Genomic DNA, 26737 nt, shown 5'->3' on the forward strand with positions numbered 1-26737 from the left:
TTCTATCTCTGGCTTCAAAATTCAAGTCCCCGGGCTGTTGTCCCTCGAAAGAATACAACGCCGTTACTTCCACAGGCTCGTCCAGATAGCCTGGAACGAACAAGCAGAGGTACTTAGACTACGTGCATGTCAGATGGGAAAGCCTGGGAAGGGTGTGCAGCTAAGACATAAATTAACTTCCATACTTGATACTCTAATGCCTTCACACATGGGGTCTGTGAGAGTTTCATCCTATTATTAAACTTGTATTTTTCTTCTTTAAAATAAAATAAAATAAAATAAAATAAAATAAAATAAAAAATAAAAATGTACACTTACTTTGCTCCAGTAAGTGACTCCTTGTATAGAGCACCATGTGACCACAGGTCAGATAGCCTTTCTCAAATTTGAGAAACACTGAATTTGAAGTAAGTTTGTATATTGAAGGATGACTAATTTGAATAGTTTGAAACTTGAGACTTGATATCAGGGAAAGAACTTCTGGAAAGATGAGCTCAGTAAGAAGAGACCTAAACAAGAGGCAAAATGGGCAAAATACAGATGCAGTTTAATGATCAAGACAAGCAATAGCTAGACTGAAAGCCTGTTGAAGGTTTGATCCCATTATCTTGCTTTATATGGAAACCTATTAAGTCCTCAACAAGATGTTTAAAGAGAGAAATTTTAATTCTACCAGCACTATAATGACTCTGGATCTTGATAATTATGTAGTATCTCTCTCCTAATGTAATACCATCTTGCCTTCCATATAAATATGAGACCTCAGAGATCTCAGAGTGAGAATAAACTTAAAATTTACCCAACTTTTCAGGGGAATGCTAGGAAATTTTGCAGTCTCAAATTTTAGTGCCAAATGACCAGGTTAAATTATCCTTGAGAATTTGTTACTTTAATCTAGCCCTCAGGATGATTGATAGAAAAATTCATCTTACCTACATTGTCCAAAACACCTCAGGAAGATGAGAATTTAAAGTGTCCCTGAATGGTGACCCCAGGTGCATGGCAGAAGCAAACAGAATCCTCACGGGAGGAAAAGATAGAGTTGATTAAGATGGCTAAAAGAAGCTGCATACAGGGGTGCCTGGGTGGCTCAGTCATTAAGTGACTGCCTTCAGCTCAGGTCATGATGCCCCCACCCAGCTTCCTGGGATTGAGCCCTGCATCGGGCTCCCTGCTTCTCCCTCTCCACTCCCTCTGCTTGTGTTCTCTCTCTCACTGTGTTTCTCTCTGTTAAATAAATATATTAAAAAAATCTTTAAAAAAATCTTCATACAAAAGGCACAGGTAAACATAAAGTGGCAGAAATGTTGTCATGGAAAGGAGTATCTGAGCTATTTTTATGGACCATCAAATTTCTCTATCTTGTAATACTCTGAAGCAGCCATATCAGATGAAGAACAAACGCTGTCAGGATTCTGTTCAATTTCATTACAAAGCATTCAAAATGAATTTTTGACTAGACCTGAAAACCTTTAAGAATGTTAATTTACGGGCGCCTGGGTGGCTCAGTGGGTTAAGCCGCTGCCTTCAGCTCAGGTCATGATCTCAGGGTCCTGGGATCGAGTCCCGCATCGGACTCTCTGCTCAGCAGGGAGCCTGCTTCCCTCTCTCTCTCTCTCTGCCTGCCTCTCCATCTACTTGTGATCTCTGTCAAATAAATAAATAAAATCTTAAAAAAAAAAAAAAAAGAATGTTAATTTACTCTGCTACTGTTCTGTCCTGGGACTAAGACTCTAGAATTTAAGGACAAAGACTTTAACTTAGCAAAAGTCTATTTTTTCTCATCTATCAAATGTCCAACAATGTTCCTAGATACCTGGTTGAGTACTTTTTTCCTAGATGGTCTTAGAATTTTTTTTCCAGTTATAGGAACAATAGGCAGACCATATTAGGGTGGTTGCAAATGAGATGTTAACCTCAAAATACATTATTTATTTTATTTGCACACACACAAAAATACAACATAGCCTTCCCCAAATGACTATTTTTCATGTCTTCTGTATTTTGTAACTAATTTTTGCCTACCTGATCAATTATTAAACATGTATATAACATTTCTAAATAGGTGGTAGATTATTCTTTCTCTGCAGTTCTATCAAGTTTTATTCAATTTTGTGGCTATGTTGTTAGATGCATACAAGTTTGAAACTTGTATCTTCCTGGTGGATTGAAATGTTTATAATTATATAGCAACCTTGCTTACCTCAATAAAGTTTTATATCTTTAAATATTCTTTTTTTTACTTTCATCAAAAAAGAATTAATATACTGGAGATATATTAGGCAAAAGAGAATCATTATTATTACCAAGCTAATTTTAATATAAACTATATTTAAAGATATAATCTTTAAATATAGTTTATATTAATATAAACTATATAAGATATATAAACTATATAAGAACTTATATAAACTATATAAGATATAACTATATTTAAAGATATAATTTAAAGATATAATCCACCAGGAAGATACAAGTTTCAAACTTGTATGCATCTAACAACATAGCCACAAAATTGAATAAAACTTGATAGAACTGCAGAGAAAGAATAATCTACCACCTATTTAGAAATGTTATATACATGTTTAATAATTGATCAGGTAGGCAAAAATTAGTTACAAAATACAGAAGACATGAAAAATAGTCATTTGGGGAAGGCTATGTTGTATTTTTGTGTGTGTGCAAATAAAATAAATAATGTATTTTGAGGTTAACATCTCATTTGCAACCACCCTAATATGGTCTGCCTATTGTTCCTATAACTGGAAAAAAAATTCTAAGACCATCTAGGAAAAAAGTACTCAACCAGGTATCTAGGAACATTGTTGGACATTTGATAGATGAGAAAAAATAGACTTTTGCTAAGTTAAAGTCTTTGTCCTTAAATTCTAGAGTCTTAGTCCCAGGACAGAACAGTAGCAGAGTAAATTAACATTCTTAAAGGTTTTCAGGTCTAGTCAAAATTCCTTTCCATGTCTTTTCAACTGAATCAGGTTGGGTTCTCTGCCCTCCAAGTTTACCTTACACTATTTTCATATATAGTAATCCACAACTTTGCTTGTGTGTATCCGTATGATGGGTTTTTTTTTTTTCCTTTTTAAAAATATTTTTAAATTTATTTGAGAGAGAGAGAACAGGAGCAGGGGGGGAGGCAGAGGGAGAAGCAGGCTCCCTTCTCAGCAGGAAGCCCAATGTGGCACTTGATCCCAGGACCCTAAGAACATGACCTGAGCTGAAGGCAGAAGCTTAACTGTCTGAGCCACCCAGGCATCCCATGTGTGATGAGTTCTTGATTGTGGATTTCAATTTCTATTTTTTTTAAGGAAAGGATTTCTTCATTTCTGATTAGCCAGAGCAGAGGAAAATTAAGAACCTATTTCTTTTGAACAAACCTTTATTTTGTTCCAAGCAAACCTTTATTTTGTTCCCTTGGTCTTCCTTCTGAAGTGCTTGAAGCTTGTTTATCCTACTTCTATGATCCTTAGCAAATGATGCTTTGTGACATATCATTAGATGTTGAACTTCCAATTCTACACTTCTAGCCCCTTCAGAATGTAAGTGTGCCTTGCCCATCTTTAATACTCAGACTCTTGTATAGTTCTGTGCACATATTAAACATTAAAGATGCTTATTGAATGGATGGATGCATGAATATATTCATAAAAGTCTAACTAGTTAGAATATAAGTCCTCTAAGTTAAGTAAGTGCAGCTCTTTGGTCCAAGACATCTTTCTCTGTTCTACTAGCTACCTAGCCAGAGGCCAAGGTAGTGCTGAAAATGAGTTCTGAAGCCAACTAGAGTATTTGACAAAAGTGCAAAAGGATTTTAATCAAGAAAATTCTTTCTTGGGCATTAAAATGAGATGGCAATGTTTAGGAAGAACTAATGAAGCCATCTCCATTGTTACAAAAGCAGTGTAAATAATGTACAAGCACTTCCAAAGGAAGAACTAGGGGGGAAAAATAAAGGGTTATTTAAAAAGAAATCATCTTTTGGGGCACCTGGGTGGCTCAGTGGGTTAGGCCTCTGCCTTCGGCTCAGGTTTTGATTTTGGGGTCCTGGGATCGGGCCCCACATAAGGCTCTCTGCCTACTTGTGATTGGTGGGGAGCCTGCTTTCCCCCCCTCTGCCTGCCTCTCTGCCTACTTGTGATCTCTCTCTCTCTCTGTCAAATAAATAAAATCTTAAAAAAGAAAGAAATCATCTTTATTAATTCTTTTATAATCTGATTCATGATAACATAAGGAATTTCTACTTAAAACTCCGACCTTATAAAAAATGTTTATTCTTCTGTAACTTCAAATTTATGAAATTCATTTGTGTTTTGTGTTTTTATCCCAGTGATGTCTCTTATAAAAGATGAGTTCTTCCTATGATGGGGCTATAAAAATAAACTGAAACAACCAGGATATTCTTTCCTCTAGACAGCTGGATTCAACCAGGTCCGATGGGACCTTTTTTTTTTTTTTCCCCAGGATGTAAGTAATAAGATTGAAAATTGTACAAATATGCTGGATAATTCCTAATTTTCACACAAAGATGAATACATTTGGTTTATTAACACATACATGTAAACACATTCACTTACAGATATTTAAAAACACATGTACAACCATGGCACATTATCTACTTAGCATATAGGAGTGCCTGATAGGGAGGAGGAACAAGTAATAGACTACATTGTGAGTGTTAGTAACTCTCAGATGTTTGGGAGTGTGCAATTTGCCATAACAAATAACTACAATGATTTTACATGTTTCCTTAGCTTGGGTTTCCTAGTTTAATAGCATGAGATGATTTCTGTGCACATGATTTATTGAGTGGTGAGGTGCTCAGATGACCTGTAAGGGGGTGAAGGAAAAAGGATGAAGAAAGAAGTCAGACAAAGATATGGGTTTAGCTAAAGTCTACTGGGCATCATCTGGTGAGGAGCATTCTCTAGGTCCTGGGTCATCTGAGACCAGGTAAATTGAGCCATTAGCAGACAACACTCATGGAAGCTAAGGGTTAGTGCACTGTCCTAGTAGACGAGTATGCACAAAACTCCAGCAGTGTCAACTATGTCCACCCATTCCTAGTTTTCACATGTGTATGGGGGCAGCCCTTGGAAAGGAAAATGTGAATGTTAACTTCAAAAACGCCATACTAGTCATCCATATTATATCCTTTTTTTTGTTTCTTATATTCTAGGTTATATAGCAAATGTCTAACTAGTAAATGGGACTGAGGATACACTAATTTGATGTTTTATTTTGTAATAAAAGTAATGTGCTCTGGTGATATATTAATAAAAAAGATGTAGACTCCTTGAGGTTCACTTCCTATCAAGACAGTATCCACTTAAAGCTTTTTTTTTTCTTGTTTAAGACTTTACTTATTTATTTCACACACACACACACACACACACACACACACACACACACACAGAGAGAGAGAGAGAGAGAGAGAGAGAGAGAGATAGCACAAGCAGGGAGAGCAGCAGAGGGAGAAGCAGGCTCCCCTGCTGAGCAGGGAGCCATTGCTGGGCTTGATCCCAGGACCCTGGGATCATGACCTGAGGCGAAGGCAGATGCTTAACTGATTGAGCCACCGGGGCTCCCCAGTTCAAATGTCTGATCATGAATTGGAGATGCAAGGTCCTAGAGCTGTAACATTAAATCATAGAGTGGCTAGACCTACTGAAGTTTCCAAGGAATGCTAATTACCCATGGAAGATAATTCCCACATTTTCTGTATCTTCTTCAGACGCTCTAATCCACCACATTAAATATATTTAAGAAAGAGTACAACAATCAATTTAATGTAACTATATAATAAAAAAACTCAAAATCTAGATGGTATTTAGTTGTATGAAGTTGCCCTCATTAATCTTTCACCAATCGCATATGGAAACATTTAAATGCCACCAGAGTTTAGATAGCCCTTCTTGTTTTATTATCCTAACCTCTTTTACTGAATCTTTGGAAGACTGTCTATTATTTCTATTGGCTCATTCTCGTGGTACTTTGTGTCCTCAGTTCTTTTTGATTTTTGACTATGAATTCACTTTAGGATTTTTTCTGTGGAATGTTTGAGACCTCAGTTTAAGGGTTTTTTTTTTTTTTTCCCCCCCAAAGAGGATCTGCCTTTTCTTTTCTCAGGCACCAAGGGGCAATTTTTAGCCAGAGTTTGACTGTGGGACACAACACTGCACAAAAGCCTACTTGTAGTTAAAATTTTCTTCTTAGATTGGTATTTTTCCCTCTTTTACCCAATGTAAAAGCCTTTTACCCAAAGTAAATATTTTTAAATTGCCATATGAAATCCATAAGTTTCCATAATGCCCTATTCTATAGGATTATTTTTTTCCCAGTTCATACTTGATAGACTTCAAGTCTTGGCTTTAGGTAGAGTAATCCTATTAATGTGGGCAAGAAAATTGTATCAATCCATGGAGTCTTGCATCATCAAGGGGGAATGAAAAGATATTCTCAGGTTAGCTGGAAACTTCAACTCTAAATTACTTCTTTCAATTCTTGCTTTTACTTCATTTATGTCCTCTGAATATTTCCCCTATTTTCCGCATTGTACAATGATATTAGATAAATGTATAAATATATATAGTTATTAAATATTTATACATATAAATTATGGGATGCCTGGGTGGCTCAATAATTAAGCATCTGCCTTCAGCTTGGGTCATGATCCCAGGGTCCTGGGATCGAGCCCTGCATTGGGCTCCCTGCTCCACGGGAAGTCTGCTTCTCCCTCTTCTGCTCCCCCTGCTTGTGTTCCTTCTCTTCAATGTGTGTCTCTTGTTGGAGGCTATGGCATGGTTGGAGTCGAGGATCAAACCAGGCCCTGACTTGTGTCTCCTTCAAAGTCCGGACACCTTGACAAGGTTAAGGACAGGAACGTTGAGTAACACTGAGAAAAGGGTCTGTGCTATATGTCGTGCGCTCGCCTACGTGACTTCCCACATACTCACCCTACAGAAGGGAACAATGTTGTCAGGGTCATGAGTTCTTAGTTGGTCCTTGTTGTTCCTGTACCTCCCATAGCCCACTCCTTGGTTGATTGTCTTGCTAATGGCTTTAGCTGAAACTGCCTGGCAACACGAGGTTTGCTTGTAGTTAGTGTAAACTTGTTACAGATACTTGCAGTCATCTGACTAGGTACTGATGTATTATTCCTCCTATTGTGATCTACCTTATAAATGATTGTAAGATGTGGAATAAAATCGGCACTGTTGGACATCCTCCTCAGTGTCCCTCCTGCCCCCATCTCTTTGTCTCTTAATTTCTTTTCACCATCCTCTTACCCTCACATTTGTCCTGGTCGATTTGTCGCGCTGGTCGTGACAGTCTCTCTCTCAAATAAATAAATAAATTCTTTCAAAAAATTTAAAAATAAATAAATATATATATATATATATATATATATATATATATATATAAATTAAATGTATATAAGTGCTTATACATGTCTATAAAATGATAATGGATAGATTATTGAATATAAGGTATAATATATGTCTATGAGGTGTTAATTTTGGTATTGCTCTATGTATTGGTGCTAATACATTAATTACTTCACTATCATGTATAGGCCCCAATATCTTCTTTGTATTTTATCTACTTTTTTTTTTTTTCAATTTTAGGGAGATGACTATTTCAACATCTCCAGAAACAACTGCATTTATAATTTTTCAGCTCAGATATTTAGATACAGGACCAAGTGTTCATTATTTAAAAAAATAAATAAGAGAAAATTGAGAAAATTGAGGTTTTCTGATTTCTTTTTGTTAATTAGACAATAGATTTTCTTCCTGGATACTAATAAGAACTTTATCTCTGATATTTTTAAATTGCCATATGAAATCCATCTGCTATCCTCTTTGTATTCATTTGATCTGGAGCAATGGAAGATTAACTTTGCACATGAATTTGTTAAGGAGGCTATGGTTTTCAATTCAGTTAATTATTCTATTGTGCCTTTGCTTGTTTTCAACTTATTTACTTTCAATACTCCAGATGCTAATTATCAATTGAAGCTGCAACACTCAATTCAACTTTTTACATTTTCTTATCTTGATTTTCTTCCTTTGAATTCTTAGAGAGTATTCTTATATTGTCATTTCTAACACTGTTTTTATTATCCATTTTCTCATAATCATTTAAAAAATTATGATGAAATCTCTCAAACATTAAAAGCTATAGAGAATCATGATAAATCATTGATGATCCAACAACTGGTTTGATAAAATATTACAAATACAGGTTTAAACTTTTTGCATACCCTTCATTTTCCTCTAAATCCTGAGTTACCAGTATACTGAATTCATTTATTATTAATTGCTTTGTTTTGTTTTAATTGTAGGTCTAGTGGTGAAATATCTTTAATTTTACTTTATTATCAAATGATCATTTAGTTTAATACATAGCTCAAAGTTGATAGTTATTATTTCTCAGAACTTTCAAACAGCACTCATCACCTTCTGATTCCTATTAATGCTCTTGAACAATCTTCTGTCAAAGTAACTATATTTCTTTGATTGGTAATCTGCCTTTTCTTTTTGAACTTTTCAACTTTTTTCTTGACTTTGTTGTTTTCATCCTCTGTTCAATTTTATTCAATATGTTATATCATCTGTGTTTTGAATGGTTAATATTCTATAATAATGATTTTCTTTTTTGAGGTTCTATTTTGTTCTTGGAAAATGTCCTAAAGCATTTTTAATAATTTTTTGATCCTTAGTTGAAGTTCCACTTTCCTACTCTATCTCTATTTATATATACTTACATTTTGTAGTTGACAATTCAATAATGAAGTTGTTGGAATTCACTTCTATGTTATAGTTGCTGTCTTTCACAGTAGTGTCTTTCCACATCTATTTATTAGTTTGTGGTTAAATTTGTTTTATTATAGTTTGTGGATGTTCTGGGGGGGGGCCCTCAGGTAAAGATGCTTTCCTGGGGAAAATATTTCCGTTTGTTTCTGCAAGATGGACTTTTTAATTTTTTTTAGTATTTTATTTATTTATATTAGAATGGAGAGGGAGGGAGGGAGAGAGAGAATAAAAGAGCACACAAGGACGAGTATGGGAGGGGCAGAGAAAGAAGCAGACTCCTCACTGAGCAGGGAGCATGACATGTAACTCAATCCCAGGACCCTGGGATCCTGACCTAAGCTGAAGGCAGACATGTAACCACTGAGCCACACAGCACCCCTGTAAGATGGACTTCTAACTCAAGACCATTAAAAAAAAAAAATTTAATGATTTTTTTTTTTTTTGGTAGCCTCTACCACCAATGTGGGGCCCAAACTCACAACCCTTAGATCAAGAGTCACATGTCCTACTGAATAAGCCAACCAGGTGTCCCTCAAGACTGTTCTAGATTAATTTCTCACATAGTAATTTCATGGACCACACAGATGATGTAAAATTTAAACCCTACATGTAAATGAGGACAGAGTTGTGACTACTAATATTCAGATTAGTTTCCTTTTTCATGGCATGGGGTTGGGATGGGGGTAGGATGGAGACATTTTTACTAATCAGAACTGAAGCCAAATAAACAGTATATTTTATAAACTTTCATTGCTAGAAGGTATGCTGGGTTTCTTTTACCCAACCCATTTATCAAGAATAAAATTTTTCAAAAGATCCCAGTTAAAGTAGTTACATTTTATAACCATAGATCAATCTGATACACCTTAGATTCATATTTTTACTAGTTTTGTGTAGATGCTATACAACTTACCACAAACCTCATGGCTTAAAACAACACATATTCATCATTGTAGAGTTCTGGAGGTCAGAAATCTAAAATGGCTTTCACTGGGCTTACATCAAGGTGTTGGCAGGACTTCATTCATTTCTGGTAGCTCTTGGTGGATAATTTGCTTTCTTGGGTTTCTTTGTTTTCTGTTTTTGTTTTTGTTTTTGTTTTTGTTTTTGTTTTCTTCCATGTTCCTTTTCCTAGGGACCTTCACACTCCCTGGATCATGACCCTATTCCATCTCCACAGCCAGGAATTGCAGGTTGAGGTCTCAATCTCATCCCATCCCATCCCACCCCATCCCATCCCATCACTCCATACCACATCTCTCTAATCTTGCTGTGTCATCACTTCTCTGGCACTGACTCACCTACCTCATATAAGTATCCTTGTGATTACATTGGATCCACTTGGATAATCCAGAATACAACCTTACCTCAAGGTCAGCTGATTCCATTAATGGCACCTTAATTCCTTCTGTAAACTTAGTTCTCCTTTACCATGTGACCTAGCATATTCACAGGTTCAAGGGATTAGGATATGAACACCTTTGGGGGTTGCCATTATTCTGCCTACCACAGCATTTGTACCAAAACTAACTAAAAACAATTTCTTTACAAAATTGTATGTGGCCAGTTTATACTTTTACTTTCCAAGAGTTAGTAATTTTTAATATAAACTCTGATCATTATTTGATTTTGCTACATTCTAGTGACTTTATTTTATTTCAATCACATATTCTATAAATGAATAAATAATACAGCAACAAATAAATTTATTTTTCTCATGTTTACCACTTTGCTACCTAACTATGCCAGTTGCTGGCAAGATACTATACATGTCAGACAAATCAGTGTATGTATTTTACAAAATTAAATTATATAATACATACAGTGAAAATTCTCTATCAAAATACTCAACATATCGGTTGTAATTATATGCTAAAAACCAACTCAATCTTGTGTATTATACTCCACAGAGTTTCAGCTCCCAGTTCAAATTTCGAACCTGTCGTCTTTCCACTTTAAGCCCCATTCCTCCCCATGAGAGTCCAGGTGTTCTTCCCAGACATCAAGTCACAGATTTCCCATATAGGTAGCACACAGGAACACTTGGTTTCTTGGTTTACAGATGCACAGAGAGGACTCTCCATACTTAGGGGACTGGCCGTGGAGAAGGGGGCTAGAATGGAGGCTCCTTAATAAGGCCCAACCATTTTGGGGTCTTAAGGTGGTATTGTCCCCTAATGTCTCAAATAATTTATTAATTTATTCTGTTAATTGTCTATATCTCCTCAAGTAGAATATGTGCTCTGTTGAGTTCAGAATTTTTTATCTGTTTTGTCACTGATTTATCTCTAGTGGCTAGACTAACGCTTATCACATTGTAGGTGCTCAGTAAATATCTAATGAGTGTTGTGGAAAGTGCTTGACTCTGAATAGGCCCTCAAAATGAGATAGTTTCCTTTTTGCTTTCTTGAATGAGCTTCTGTTTTTTTAAAGTACTACCTAGTACTGAGAATTGTCTTAAGGTATTTGTTTTATTCTGCAGGTAACTGGTGTTATGTTCTTTCATTTTGAAATCATAAAAAAAAAAGGTTCAATTACAAATATTCATAACTGATTATTGAGAGGATGTTTCTGATCAAAGTTTCAACCACTGGGCACAGATTCTGAAATGAAAGTAGAGAATCAGAAATGCTGAAGAAAGAACAAGAGATACAAAATAGGGTTTTGCCAGGAGTGACACACTTATTCTATTTTTGGGGTTATGGCGAGTGAAGTATCTGGGTACACAATTTAAGGAAGTATCCACTTATTAAGATCATGCAAGTACTAAAGGGGATAAAGGAAATTAAGAAGTACAGACTTCCTGTTATAAAATAAATATGTCACGGAGATGAAAAGTACAGCATAGGGAATAGAGTCAATGATACTGTAATACTGTTTGGTGACAGATGGTGACTACACTTAACATATTGAGCACTGAGAAATGTATAGAATTGTTCAATAAATATGTTGTACACCTGAAAGTAATTTAACATTGTATGTTAATTATACAAAAAGCCCATGGAGATCATTCAAGTACTGACTTACATTTTCACAACTCTGAGACAAAGCACCCCCTTAAATTTTTCCCCTAGGCACTTTACTAGCCATGCCACCCTTGTCCTGGCCCACAGGGTTCATCCATGTGAACCAGCATGCATCTGCAAGTTATAGAACAGATGCATTCCCATTTTCAGTTTGTATATAATTTCTTGCTAATAATACCAACATTTCTACTGACTGTAACCATGAGCATTTAACATTTCCAGCTCAAGCTTAGGTTTCTGTATTTGTGAAATGGGTATAAGTCAACTTCACAAGAATTTTTTTTTTTTTGTGGTATAATTAATATATAGCCTTAGGTCAGTTTTAGGTTTCATTACAACTTGATTTGCTATGTAAATATATATCACAAGGATATTTGAAGGATTGAGTGATTTAAGGCAAACAAAGCTCAGAGACATATTACATACTTAATGTGTGTTACTTTATTATCTTGTGTTTATATATTTTTCCAACTAGGACTTTAGAAAACTGTATTTTGACAAATTAGAGTGATTATGAAAAAATGTTTATCATTTATCTCCTTAACTATAGATTTAATTTTATTTATATTAAATAATTAAATGTGAATCCCCAAAGAAAAGTATCTTGTTATAAAGTTATAATATTGGATATGTATGTATGTATGAAATTATTCAATTTAGTTAAAATTTAAAAATTTCCTAGAAATATCATATTTTCCCAATGGTGAGATTTGAATGTATAGCTAGTGAAATTTTTATCTTGAAAGCTGATTGCTACAAAGAGAAACACAAAAAGTCAACATAAGTCAGTTTTTGATTAGCTTTTATAAACAAGAATCACCAACATACTTATACATACTCATAAAAATATGTGGGAGCATGTAGGAAGACTGAAGGTATAAGTTAGAGATGATTTTTATATTTGATATTTACATTTTCCCTGTAAACTGCAAATATTAGTTTTCCCTTCTCTCTTGATTGCAGTTGCTTATCTTTGCTTTATCTGAATTTCAGTGTTAGAGCCATTTTATTTCAAGCATCTTACTACATTATATATAGTAATCAAATTCTTTAGTCATGAATCAAACATTTTATTACCGGTTTTGCCAAAATAGAATACCAAACCCTAGAAATTCCCCTGAATAGCTTAAACAAACTAGTACCTATTGAGAGACAAAAGAAATAGAGTTAGAAATGTACCTTCATAAAAGTACATTGTTACTTTAAATGCTTAGGTAGTTTTTCCAAGAATTGTATTTTTAATAAAAAGCACTCACAATAAGATTAATTATGGAAGCCAACTGAGGGGTTCCTGGGTGGCTCCCTGGGTGAGGTGTCTGTCTTTGGTTCAGGTCATGATCCCAGGGTCCTGGGATTGAGCCCTGCATTGGGTTCTCTGCTTGGTGGGGAGTCTGTTTCTCCCTCTCCCTCTGCTGCTGTCCCCCTTACTTGTGCTCTCTCAGTCTCTGCCAGGTGAAATTTTAAAACAGATTTATCCCAAAGAGAAAGAGTCCATATCATCCTCTGCCTTTTCTCTTCACTTAAAGATTCATTTTTAGGACTCATCTGCTGTGAAAGTATAGAAGTTTTGCAGCAGGCTCTGCAGGACCTGGTTAACCCATCATAGGAACCCTGCCATGTAAGAGACATGAGAATTACTTGGAGATGGATCTTATATCCCCATCATCCCCATGGTGCTAGTAACCTAAATTTGTATGAGCATTGTGGATCCACTATTTCTCATTATCTTGACTTAGAAACATCTGAAAAGTATACAGAAGCCACTAACCATAGAGAGATATTTAGCAAATGTTCAAAAAGCAAATTGTAACGAGTAATAGTGAAAAAAAATCTTAACATTTATGATGCGTTGTCTTGAGATAGACATTTACTTTGTTTTTTAATTTTTTATTAACGTATAATGTATTATTTGCCCCTGGGGTGTAGGTCTGTGAATCTGCAGGCTTACACACTTCACAACACTCACCATAGCACATACCCTCCCCAATGTCCATAACCCAACCACCCTCTCCATACACTCCTCCTCCCGACAACCCTCAGTTTGTTTTGTGAGATAAAGAGTCACTTATGTGGGGCGTCTGGGTGGCTGAGTAGGTTAAAACCTCTGCCTTTGACTCAGGTCATGATCCCAGGATCCTGGGATTGAGCCCCGCATCGGGCTCTCTGCTCAGCGTGAAGCTAGCTTCTCATCCTCTATCTCTGCCTGCTTCTCTGCCTACTTGTGATCTCTGTCAATAAATAAATAAAATCTAAAAAAAAAAAAAAAGTTAAAAAAAGAGTCTTTTATGGTTTGTCTCCCTCCTGATCATATCTTGATTCATTTATTACTTCCCTACCCTCCAAACCCCCCACTTCACCTCTCAAATTCCTCATATTAGGGAGAACATATGATAATTGTCTTCCTCTGATTGAGTTATTTCACTCAGCATAATACCCTCTAGTTCCATCCACGTCGTTGCAAATGGAAAGATCTCATTTCTTTTGATGGCTGCATAGTATTTAATTGTATATCTATACCACATCTTCTTTATCCATTCATCTGTGGATGGACATCTAGGTTCTTTCCATAGTTTGGCTATTGTGGACATTGCTGCTATAAACATTCAGGCGCACATGCCCCTTCGGATCACTACATTTGTATCTCTAGGGTAAATACCCAGTAGTGTGATTGCTGGATCCTAGGGTAGCTCTATTTTCAATGTTTTGAGGAACCTCCAAGCTGTTTTCCAGAGTGGCTGCACCAGCTTGCATTCCAACCAACAGTGTAGGAGGGTTCCCCTTTCTTCACATCTTCACCAGCATTTGTTGTTTCATAATGTGTTAATTTTAGCCATTCTGACTGGTGTGAGGTAGTATCTCATTGTGGTTTTGATTTGTATTTCCCTGATGCCGAGTGATGTGGAGCACTTTTTCATGTGTCTGTTGGCCATCTGGATGACTTCTTTACAGAAATATCTGTTCATGTCCTCTGCCCATTTCTTGATTGGATTATTTGTTCTTTGGATATTGAGTTTGATAAGTTCTTTATAGATTTTGGATACTAGCCCTTTATCTGATATGTCATTTGCAAATATCTTCTCTCATTCTGTCTATTGTTTTTTGGTTTTGTTGACTGTTTCCTTTGCTGTGCAAAAGCGTTTGATCTTGATGAAGTCCCAATAGTTCATTTTTGCCCTTGCTTCCCTTGTCTTTGGCAATGTTTCTAGGAAGAATTTGCTGTGGCTGGGGTCGAAGAGGTTGCTGCCTGTGTTCTCCTCAAGGATTTTGATGGATTCCTTTCTCACATAGAGGTCTTTCATCCATTTGGAGTCTATTTTTGTGTGTGGTATAAGGAAATGGTCCAGTTTTGTTTTTTTGCATATGGCTGTCCAATGACAACACCATTTGTTGAAAAGATTGTCTTTTTCCATTGGACATTCTTTCCTGGTTTGTTAAAGATTAGTTGACCGTAGAGTTCAAGTTCTATTTCTGGGCTCTCTGTCCTGTTCCATTGATCTATATGCCTGTTTTTGTGCCAGTACCATATTGTCTTCATATTGACAGCTTTGTAATACAGCTTGAAGTCTGGAATGGAGATGCCACCAATTTTGGCTTTCTTTTTCAAAATTCTTCTGGCTATTTGAGGTCTTCTCTGGTTCCATATAAATTTTAGGATTATTTGTTCCCTTTCTTTGAAAAAAACTGGTGGTATTTTGATAGGCATTGCATTAAACATGTAGATTGCTTTAGGTAGCATAGACATTTTCACAATATTTATTCTTCCAATCCATGAGCATGGAACATTTTTCCATTTCTTTGTGTCTTTCTCAGTTTCTTTCATGAGTACTTTATAGTTTTCTGAGTACAGATTCTTTGCCTCTTTGGTTAGGTTTATTCCTTGGTATCTGATGGTTTTGGGTACAATTGTAAATGGGATTGAGTACTTAATTTCTTTTTCTTCTGTCTTGTTGGTGTAAAGAAATGCAACAGATTTCTGTGCATTGATTTTATATCCTGACTCTTTACTGAATTCCTGTATGAGTTCTAGCAGTTTTGGGGTGGAGTCTTTTGGGTTTTCCACATGAAGTATCATATCATCTACAAAGAGTGATAGTTTGACTTCTTCTTGCCGATTTGGATGCCTTTAATATCTTTTTGTTGTCTGATTGCTGAGGCTAGGACTTCTAGTACTATGTTGAATAGCAGTGGTGATAATAGACATCCCTGTCATGTTCTTGACCTTAGCAGAAAAGCTCTCAGTTTTTCTCCATTAAGGATAATATTTGCTGTGGGTTTTTCATAGATGGCTTTGATAATATTAAGGTATGTGCCCTCTATCCCTACACTTTGAAGAGTTTTGATCAACAAAGGATGCTGTACTTTGTCAGATGCTTTTTCAGCATCTGTTGATAGTATAATATGGTTCTTGTTCTTTCTTTTATTGATGTATTGTATCACATTGATTGATTTGTGGATGTTGAAAGAACCTTGCAGCCCTAGAATAAATCCCACTTGGTTGTGGTGAATAATCCTTTTAATGTACTGTTGAATCCTATTGGCTAGTATTCTGGTGAGAATTTTCACAGCTGCATTCATCAAGGATACTGGTCTGTAATTCTCTTTTTTGATGGGGTCTTTGTCTGGTTTGGGGATCAAGGTAATGCTGGCCTCATACAATGAGTTTGAGTTTTCCTTCCATTTCTATTTTTTTTTTTTGGAACAGTTTCAGGAGAATAAGTACTAATTTTTCTTTACATGTTTGATAGAATTCTCCTGGGAAGCCGTCTGGCCCAGGGCTCTTGTTTGTTGGGAGATTTTTGATGACTGCTTCAATGTTCTTACTGGTTATGGGTCTGTTCAGGTTTTCTATTTCTTCCTGGTTCAGTTTTGGTAGTTTACTATGTCTCTAGGAATGTATCCATTTCTTCCAGAATGTCTAATTTGCTGGTGTATAGTTGCTCATAATATGTTCTTATAATTGTTTTTATTTCTTTGGTGTTGGTTATGATCTCTCCTCTTCCATTCATGATTTTATTAATTTGGGTCCTTTTTCTTTTCTTTTTGATAAGTCTGGCCATGGGTTTATCAATCTTATTCATTCTTTCAAAGAATCAGCTCCTGGTTTCATTGATTTGTTCTTCTGTTCTTTAGGTTTCTATTTCATTGATTTCTCTCTGATCTTTATCATTTCTCTTCTCCTGCTGGGTTTAGGCCTTCTTTGCTGTTCTTTCTCTAGCTCCTTTAGGTGTAGGGTTAGGTTGTGTACTTGACCTTTCTTATTTCTTGAGAAAGGCCTGTATCGCTGTATACTTTCCTCTCAGGACTGCCTTTGCTGTGTCCCACAAATTTTGAACAGTTGTGTTTTCATTATCATTTGTTTCCATGAATTTTTTCAATTCTTCTTTAATTTCCTGGTTGACTCATTCATTCTTTAGTAGGATGCTCTTTAGCCTCCATGTATTTGAGTTCTTTCCAACTTTCCTTTTGTGATTGAGTTCTAGCTTCAGAGCATTGTGGTCTGAAAATATGCAGGGAATGATCTCAATCTTTTGGTACCATTTGAAACTTGATTTGTGACCCAGGATGTGATTTATTCTGGAGTATGTTCCATATGCACTAGAGAAGAATGTGTATTCTGTTCCTTTGGGATGGAATGTTCTGAATATATCTGTGATGTCCATCTGGTCCAGTGTGTTATTTAAGGCCTTTATTTCCTTGTTGATCTTTTGCATGGATGATCTGCCCATTTCAGTGAAAGAGGTGTTAAAGTCCCCTACCATTATTGTATTATTATTGACGTGTTCCTTTGATTTTGTTATTAATTGGTTTATATAATTGGCTGCTCCCATGTTAGGGGTATAGATACTTAAAATTGTAGGATCTTCTCATTGGACAGACTCTTTCAGTATGATATAGTGTCCTTCCTCATCTCTTACTAAAGTCTTTGGCCTAAAATCTAATTTATCTGATATAAGGATTGCCACCCCAGATTTCTTTTGATGTCCATTAGCAAGGTAAATTGGTTTCCACCCCCTCACTTTAAATATGGAGGTGTCTTTGGGTCTAAAATGAGTTTCTTGTACATTGATAGATTTTGGTTTTTTATCCATTCTGATACCCTGTGTCTTTTGATTGGGAATGTAGCCCATTTACATTCAGGGTAACTATTGAAAGATATGAATTTAGTGCCATTGTATTACCTGTAAGGTGACTGTTGCTGTATATTGTCTCTCTTCCTTTCTGGTCTACTACATTTAGGCTCTCTCTTTGCTTAGAGGGCCTCTTTCAATATTTTCTGTACAGTTGGTTTGGTGTTTACAAATTCTTTTAGTTTTTCTTTGTTTGTTTGTTTGTTTTGTTTTGTTTTTGTCCTGGAAGCTTTTTATCTCTCCTTCTATTTTCAAGGATAGCCTAGCTGGATATAGTATTCTTGGTTGAATGTTTTTCTCATTTAGTTCTCTGAATATATCATGCCAGCTCTTTCTGGCCTCCCAGGTCTCTGTGGAGAAGTCTGCTGCCAATCTAATATTTTTACCATTGTATGTTATCGACCTCTTGTCCTGAGATGCCTTCAGCATTTTCTCTTTGTCACTAAGACTTGTACATTTTACTCTCAGACGATGGGTTGTGGACCTATTTTTATTGATTTTGAGGGGGGTTCTCTGTGCCTTCTGTATTTTGGCACTTGTTCCCTTTGCCATATTAGGGAAATGCTCTACTATAATTCACTACAATATACCCTCTGTCCCTCTCTCTCTTTCTTTTTCTTCTGGGATTTCAATTATTCTAATGTTGTTTCATCTTATGGTATCACTTATCTCTCAAATTCTCCCCTCATGGTCCAGTAGTTGTTTGTCTCTCTTTTGCTCAGCTTCTTTTTCCTCCATCATTTTGTCTTCTATATCACTAATTCTCTCTTCTGCCTCATTTATCCTAGCAGCAGGAGCCTCCATTTTTTATTGCACCTCATTAATAGCTTTTTTGATTTCAAGTTGGTTAGATTTAGTTCTTTTATTTCTCCAGAAAGCCAGAAAGATCTTTTATTTCTCCAGACAGGGTTTCTCTAATATCTTCCATGCCTTTTTCAAGCCCAGCTAGCACCTTGAGAATCATCATTCTGAACTCTAGATATGACTTTTTACCAATGTCCATATTGATTAGGTCCCTAACCTTCAGTACTGCCTCTTGTTTTTTTTTGTTTTTTTGTTTGTTTTGTTTTAGTGGTGAGTTTTTCTGCCTTGTAATTTTATCCAGGTAAGAATATATGAATGAGAGAATAAAATACTAAAAAGGTGGCAATGACCCCAGAAAAATGTATGCTAACCAAATCAGAAGAGACCTCAAATCTGGGGGAGAAGAAAGGTGTTAAAGAGAAATTTTAAAAAATTAAAAAACAATTATATGTGTGTGTGTGTGTGTGTGTGTGTGTGTATATATATATATATATATATATATATATATATATATATATATATTAGACTGGGGAATAGAACAAAGCCACCCACTTGATTTTAAGTGTATTTTGGTCTCTTAGAATAAAAAACCTCCCAAAATTTTAAAGAAAGAAAAAAAAAAATATATATATACACACACACACACACACAAATAAGGGTAAACACAATGAAGGGATAGAATATGACTATAAAGATGAAATATTTTTTAAAAATTACAAAAAAGGAATTGATAAGATAAGTTGGTTGGAAAAAGGAAGAAAAAGAAAGTGAAGAGAATTTGCTCAGGCTGGAGACTAGAACAAAGCCCTGTGGTAGATTTAGGGTATATTTTGATCTATTAGAAGAAATTGTATCTCAAAAACTTTTAGAAGCAACATCCCTATATGTATACAAAAAATAAAATTAGATACAATGAAGGATGAAATATGACTATAATAATGAAAGTTGAAAAAGATTATTTTTAAAGAAAGGTTTTGTTAAGATAAATCTGTTAAAAACATTAAAAGAGGAAAGAGGAAGAGTCTTAAAAAATTAGAATAAGAAAAAATACGATTAAAAATACTAATTAACTTTGCAAGACTAAAGAATCATTGGGAGAAGGCCATGAATTCCATGCTTTGCTTTCCCCTCCTCTGGAATTCCACTGTTCTTATCAGTGAGCTTGGTCTTGGCTGGATGTTCTTGCTGATCTTTGGGGGAGGGGCCTGTTGTAGTGATTCTCAAATGTCTTTGAACCATTTGAATTTCACCACCCTTGTCAGGGACAGGGCTAAGTAATCTGCTCTGGTTCACTCTCGGGGTTTTTGTTCCCTGAACACTTTCCATAGAGCTCTGGAGGACGAGAATGAAAATGGCAGCATCCCAATCTCCAACCTGAAGGAGCCGAGAACTCAAGGCCCCACTCCTCAGGGCACCCTCGGAGAAAATTGGTCACTCACTCCTGTCTCCCTGGTCTCCAGCTGTGCTCCAGGCTCACCCAGCCTGTGACCGAGTGTTCCTGTCTCTGGCCCCATTTGGAGTCTCCAAACCCAGCAGATTCTTGCTATGCTGCTCTTCTGACAGAGGAAGGTGGGTGTCCCCAGATCTGCCACTTGTGGGGGTCCCTGCTCAAAAAGCAGTGTCTGACAGTGCCATGGATCACAGTTTAAGGTAATGCCAAACTGAGAGCTCACTCCTCAGCTCTGTCTCTGTAGTCAGCTTCCCCACTCTGATACCCGGAGCTCTGCTACACTCAGGCACTCCTGATCCTTCTGTGACCCCGTGGGACCTGAGACCACACTGTCCCTGCAAGGGCTCCACCTCTGCTTAGAGTCTGGAGGGATGTCCCTCAGTGGAGCAGACTTCTAAAAGTTCCCATTTTGTGCTTCAGTCCCTCCCCCATGGTCTGTCTTCCCGTGTCTTCAGATTCACTTCTCTACTCGTCCTACCTTTCAGAATGTGGTCAATTTTCTGTTTCTAGAATTACTGCTCTTCTCTTCGATCTCCTGTTGGGTTTGTAGGTGTTTGGAATGGTTTGATAACTATCTAGTTGAACTCCTGCAGACTGATGTCATCTCAGTGTGCTACTCCTCCACCATCTTGACTCTATCCCTACAGATTTACTTTTTAAGAAAAGGATGTCTGAAATTTAAAAGCTTCAATTACAAAGCATGAAGAGCATATTTGCTGTAACAGCTAACAGGTATATATGTTATGGCAGGAACAAAATTCAGAAAAAAATTCAACGTAATTTATATTGCTTAAAAAGACTCATATTTAATGTTTCCCATTCATAATTTTATAATAGGTTCATAGCTAACTTTAGAGTATGATGAAGTCTACTATTTAACTGATAATTTATGTGAACTCTTGTATAGGTCTAAGTGATGATTGCCCCTTTTAGTAAGTACTCATATTCTAATGTGGCTAGTTATAGGCAACTGCTTATTTATACTGCAATTTATTTATACTGCAATTTATGCTGCAATAAAGGGTTATATACATTATATTAACTCAATTTCATCTTCAAAACAATGATAGTCTTATTATCCTTATTATCCTCACTTGTAAATGAAGTATGTACATTACACTTGTAAATGAAGTATGTACATTTCATATTCAAGTCAAGTCATTTATCTGAGAGTATACAGTCAATAATGAAGGACAAAGTCAGCATTAAAATCATCTGCCCAGGGTGTGTGGGTGGCTAGTTAGTTACGTGGTCTTGATTAGTTGATTAGTTAAGTGGCTCTTGATTTTGGTTCCATCATGATCTCAAGATCCTGATATCCAGGTCTGTATAGGGCTTCATGCTTAACAAAGAGTCTGCTTGAGGATTCTTTCTCTCCTTCTGTCCCTCCTCCCATTCCTGCTCTCCATATCTCTCTCTAAAGTAAATAAACCTTTAAAAATTTTTAAATAAAATTTATGTGTTCAACAATAAAAATGTGTGCTAAGTTATTTCATTTTCATCTTGATTGTCCTACCAGCCATCCCCAACTGGTCTACTTAAGAAAAATTTGTAAGATACTGATTCTGGATCCCTAGACTACATTCTTCCTTTCCTTCATATTTGTGACCATTTAATACCTATCTAGGATTCATCTTTGCCAGAAGTAGAGAAGTTTAAAGAGCTTCAGACTGCCTCTTCACAGCATCAAAACCTCCTTCTCTTGTACTTTTGCTCTGACTCTGTATCTTAGCTCTTCTCAGTGGGATTCTGCTATGTTTTTAGTCATCACTTCATACTCCAGCTTTCCTTACTGAATTCTAATCTTGGTGTACCATTTCTGGTACTAAAAGCATCATTCTTGTTCAGTGACACTGAGGGGCTTGAGTCCTGGTTCTGAACTCTGGTCACTAGGATGGAACCAGAATTTCTTGCTGATGGATTTTCTGGATGCCTTTTGGCTGCTTCATTTATTTTTGAGCCATCCACCCCTTTTTTGAGAGTGTCTCTTGCTGTCACACCTCTTAGATAGTGTCACCTGCTGTCTGGGTAGGACTTCTCATGCTCCATAACTTTCAGGCTATTCACAGCCTCTTCTAACAGACAGTTCTAGTGTCTTTCTTGGATCTCCTTCACTTGCTCCATGTTACTGTTTCTAATGGGAGAAATTCTCATCATTGTTCTCTCAGTAAATGCAACAAAATAGGGAAAGGTTGTTTTTTTTTTAGGTTTTACTATGTATTTTGTTGTTGACTCTTTCTTTCTCTCTCTCTCTCTTTCTCTTTTTTTTTTATCTCTGCCATTTTGTCTTTTCATTTTTAGAGATGTTATTAGTACTCATTTGAAACTAGCCAGGGCATGGTGCAGTTTTCAAAAATTGTGATATAAATATAGTAATCACATTTCTTTGTAAGCAGAATATACATATTCTGCATGCTTCTATACTATCCTTTCTATTTTGTGATGCTTTATAAGAAGACCAGTAATTACCTCATCAATACCCATGCAATAAAAACATATTAAATTAGGAAATGATAATAAGAAAGGCCAACCTGGATTAAACAATTCAAGTGCTTATAAAAGACATATATGCCTGTGCAAGTAATACTAAGATGGCATACGTTCATCACACATTAAATGTCAGAATAAGAATTTATGTATCATCATCCTTAGAGATTGTTATTACACTAAGATGGGTTTTATTAAGTACACAAAAACTACTTTGCATAGGGAAATAAGAATTACCAGTAGTAGCAGTTTGCAACCAGTAGTACCAAAATATGCCTACTAATTTTGAATATAATGTATTAAACTGGATGATTTTGTATTTTTATGTAAGGAAAAATCCCCATGTGCCTTCTAGCTTGTACTGCTACTCCAACTCTTTTCTAGATGGAGAAGCTTAATTTTGGTTAATAATGTAAGTAGAATGTGTCATAGCTTTACATTTATCAAAATATTATTTATTGGACATCATGATGTTCCATGCACTCTAGGTATAGAGTATTGAACAGACAAGACAAACATCTCTCTTAGAGTTTTATATTACAGGATAGTTGAAGACTGAGAAGACCTGTGTATTAGAACTGGTTCTTCTACTTAATGGTTGTGTGACCATGGATAGAAAACCTGCATTGCTTCTGCAAACTCTGAAGTCATAAACTGGAACACTTTGCCTCTGTTTCATTTACTTCTCTCTGTGACTTAAATTATTTTATCTCATTGACTACTGGCTTTATGCACATGGTACTAAAGACGGTCCTGTAGCATTTTACAGCCTTCATTATCTGCCACTATACAAGCCTGTCCTTGACACTCTGACACAAGCCCAAACATTTGAGATGAGAAAATCACTGGCCCCGCTGAAGTCAGGTATCATTCTCTGGGCCAGTAATATCAGCTGGGGTAGATACATTCAGGAATATATTATTTTTTATAGCTAAGTGAATGGTGGGGAAGGAAGGAGGTTTTAGGGGATTGAGATGCCTAGTAGACCACCTGAAGAGATGTTTACTATAGAGAATAATGGAATTATATATAACACTTATCTGTCATGCTCCTTATTATGAAATAACATAAGGAAGATATGATTTCAAATTAACATATGAAATGAAATTAGCTCATTTAAGCTTCTTTAGGTATTTCTTTGTATTCACTGCTGAAGAGATATGAGAATTTCATTCCTGTTAGCTTTCTGGGTCACTGCTGGCCTTCTGCCCAGCTGTATTTTGGGGCCCGAGCCTTTGTGAGATCTTTGAAAATTCTTATGTTCTGAAAACCCAGAGGAAAGGAAACTTGACCCTACCCTTTCAGAAGGTTGACTGAAACAATAAATTAAAATTTTAAGAAAGGGCTGTCCACACGTATAGCATTTGGCTTTGACCAGAATACATTTACCATGTCATTACACTGATAAAGGGAAAAAACAACCAAACCTGAGTATATGTGATTCTTTGTAATGGAATCTCTCATAAACTGTGCAAATTGTGAGGACAGAAACATGTATGTTTTCATGCATTGGTAATGACCACATTCTGGTATTTCTCACATTTAAATTTAGAAGCTACCTAGAAATAGAGTAATGATATAGGAAGTAACATCTATTTCTGTTTAGGCGAAGTGTTAATAATATGGATATATTTTAAAGGTGTGCACATTACAGAACAACCCTGGAAGATGTCTATGCCCTCACCTTCCAAAAGATGTGTTTATCTTCAAAGGAAAAATTAATCTGGTCTTTATAAAAAATACTTATTGTACCCCAGTAAATAATTTTCTTCCATTATAAGAATTCTAATTGCCTTCCATTATTAGTTAGTACAAGTTAATCACAACCATTCAATTCTACCATCAGAATAGTTCCTGCTTTTTTCTCATGTTTGTTGTGTTTACCTAAAAGTGCTTTATAAGTTATAAAGCAGATACTGGTCTTCAGCAAAGATCAGTCCCAGATGGGGTGACTGGGTGGCTCAGTGAGTTAAGCCTCTGCCTTTGGCTCAGGTCATGATCTCAGGGTTGTGGGATTGAGTCCCACATCGGGCTCTCTGCTCAGCGGGGAGCCTGCTTCCCCCCCCCTCCCGCCGCCTGCCTCTCTGCCTACTTGTGATCTCTCTGTCAAGTAAATAAATAAAATCTTAAAAAAAAAAAAAAGATCAGTCCCAGATCCTTATGGAAATTGCTGTACTTCATAATCCTAGAAGTTGGTGTTGTAAAGAATTGACTTTTTGATATCTTATTTTCAGTACTTTTGGATAAATATTCAGAAGTGAAATTGCTAGGGGGTGCCTGGATGGCTCAGTCGGTTAAGTGTCTGACTTCCACTCAGCTCATGACCCCAGAGTCCTGGGATTAAGCCCCACAAGCCCCACATTGGGCTCCCTGCTCAGTGGGGATTCTGCTTCTCCCTCTCCCTCTACCCCTCCACCCTCCCCATTTGTGTTCTCTTTCTCTCTTTCAAATAAATAAATAAAGTCTTAAATAAAAGTGAAATTGCTAGATCATATGATAGTATTATTTTAAATGTCCATTGACACTGAATGGATTAAAAAAATGTGGTATACATATATTGATGGAATATTATTTAATTTAAAAAAAACACCTCCTATTATATGTATAATATAAGACGTAATGCTGAATGAATGAAGTTAGTCATGCAAGGATGAGTATTACATGATTCACTTACCCAAGATATTTAAAGAAGCCTAAGTCATAGAAGCGGAAATTTAGAATGGTGGTTGCTAGCGAGTAAGGCAAGGAAAAAATGAGGACTCACTGTCTAATGGATATAGTTTCAGTTATACAAGATGAATAAGTTCTAGAGATCAGACAATAGTGTACTTATATTTTTAAATTTAAGTTAATTTTTTGTGTGTGTTTTCTGAAATTCATTGTTTATGTACCACAACCAGTGCTACATGCAATACGTGCCCTCTTTAATACTCTCCACCAGGCTCACCCAACCACCACCCCTCCAAAACCCTCAGTTTGTTTCTCAGAGCCCACAGTCCTCCATGGTTTGTCTCCCCCTCTGATTTCTCCCAACTCACTTCTCCTCTCCATCTCCCCATGTCCTCTGTGTTATTCCATATGCTCCACAAGTAAGTGAAACCATATGATAATTAACTCTCTCTGCTTGATTTATTTCACTCAGCATAATCTCCTACATTCCCATCCATGTTGATACAAAACTTGAGTATTCATCCTTTCTGATGGAGGTGTAATACTCCATTGTATATATGGACCATATCTTCTTTATCCATTCATCCATTGAAGGGCATCTTTGTTATTTCCCAGGTTTGGTGACAGTGGCCATTGCTGCTATAAACATTGGGGGTATAGATGGCCTTTCTTTTCACTACATCTGTATCTTTGAGGTAAATACCCAGTAGTGCATTTCCAAGTTCATAGGGTAGCTCTATGTTTAATTTCTTAAGGAATCTCCACACTGTTTTCCAAAGTGGCTGCACCAACTTGCTTTCCCACCAACAGTGTAAGAGGGTTCCCCTTTCTCCACATCCTCTCTAACACTTATTTACTGTCTTGTTGATTTGGGCCATTCTAACTGGTGTAAAGTGGTATCTCAGTGTGGTTTTGATTTGAATCTCTCTGATGGCTAATGGTAATGAACATTTTTTTATGTGTCTGTTAGCCATTTATATGTCTTCTTTAGAGAAGTGTCTGTTCATGTCCTTACCCATTTTTTGACATTGATTATCTGTTTTGTGTGTGTTGAGTTTAAAGAGTTCTTTATAGATCTTGGATATCAGCCCTTTATTGGTAGTGTCATTTGCTAATATATTCTCCCATTCTGTGGGTTGCCTCTTTGTTTTGTTGACTGTTTCCTTTGCTGTGCAGAAGCTTTTTATCTTGATGAAGTCCCAAAAGTTAATTTTTGCTTTTGTTTCCTTCACCTTTGGGTACATGTCTTGAAAGAAGTTGCTGTGGCAGATGTTGAAGAGGTTACCGTCTATGTTCTCCTCCAGGATTTTGATAGATTCCTGCCTCACATTGAGGTCTTTT

Source organism: Lontra canadensis, unplaced genomic scaffold (assembly GCF_010015895.1).
Source record: "Lontra canadensis isolate GAN:19392208 unplaced genomic scaffold, GSC_riverotter_1.0 scaffold19, whole genome shotgun sequence".
Lineage (NCBI taxonomy): Eukaryota > Metazoa > Chordata > Mammalia > Carnivora > Mustelidae > Lontra > Lontra canadensis.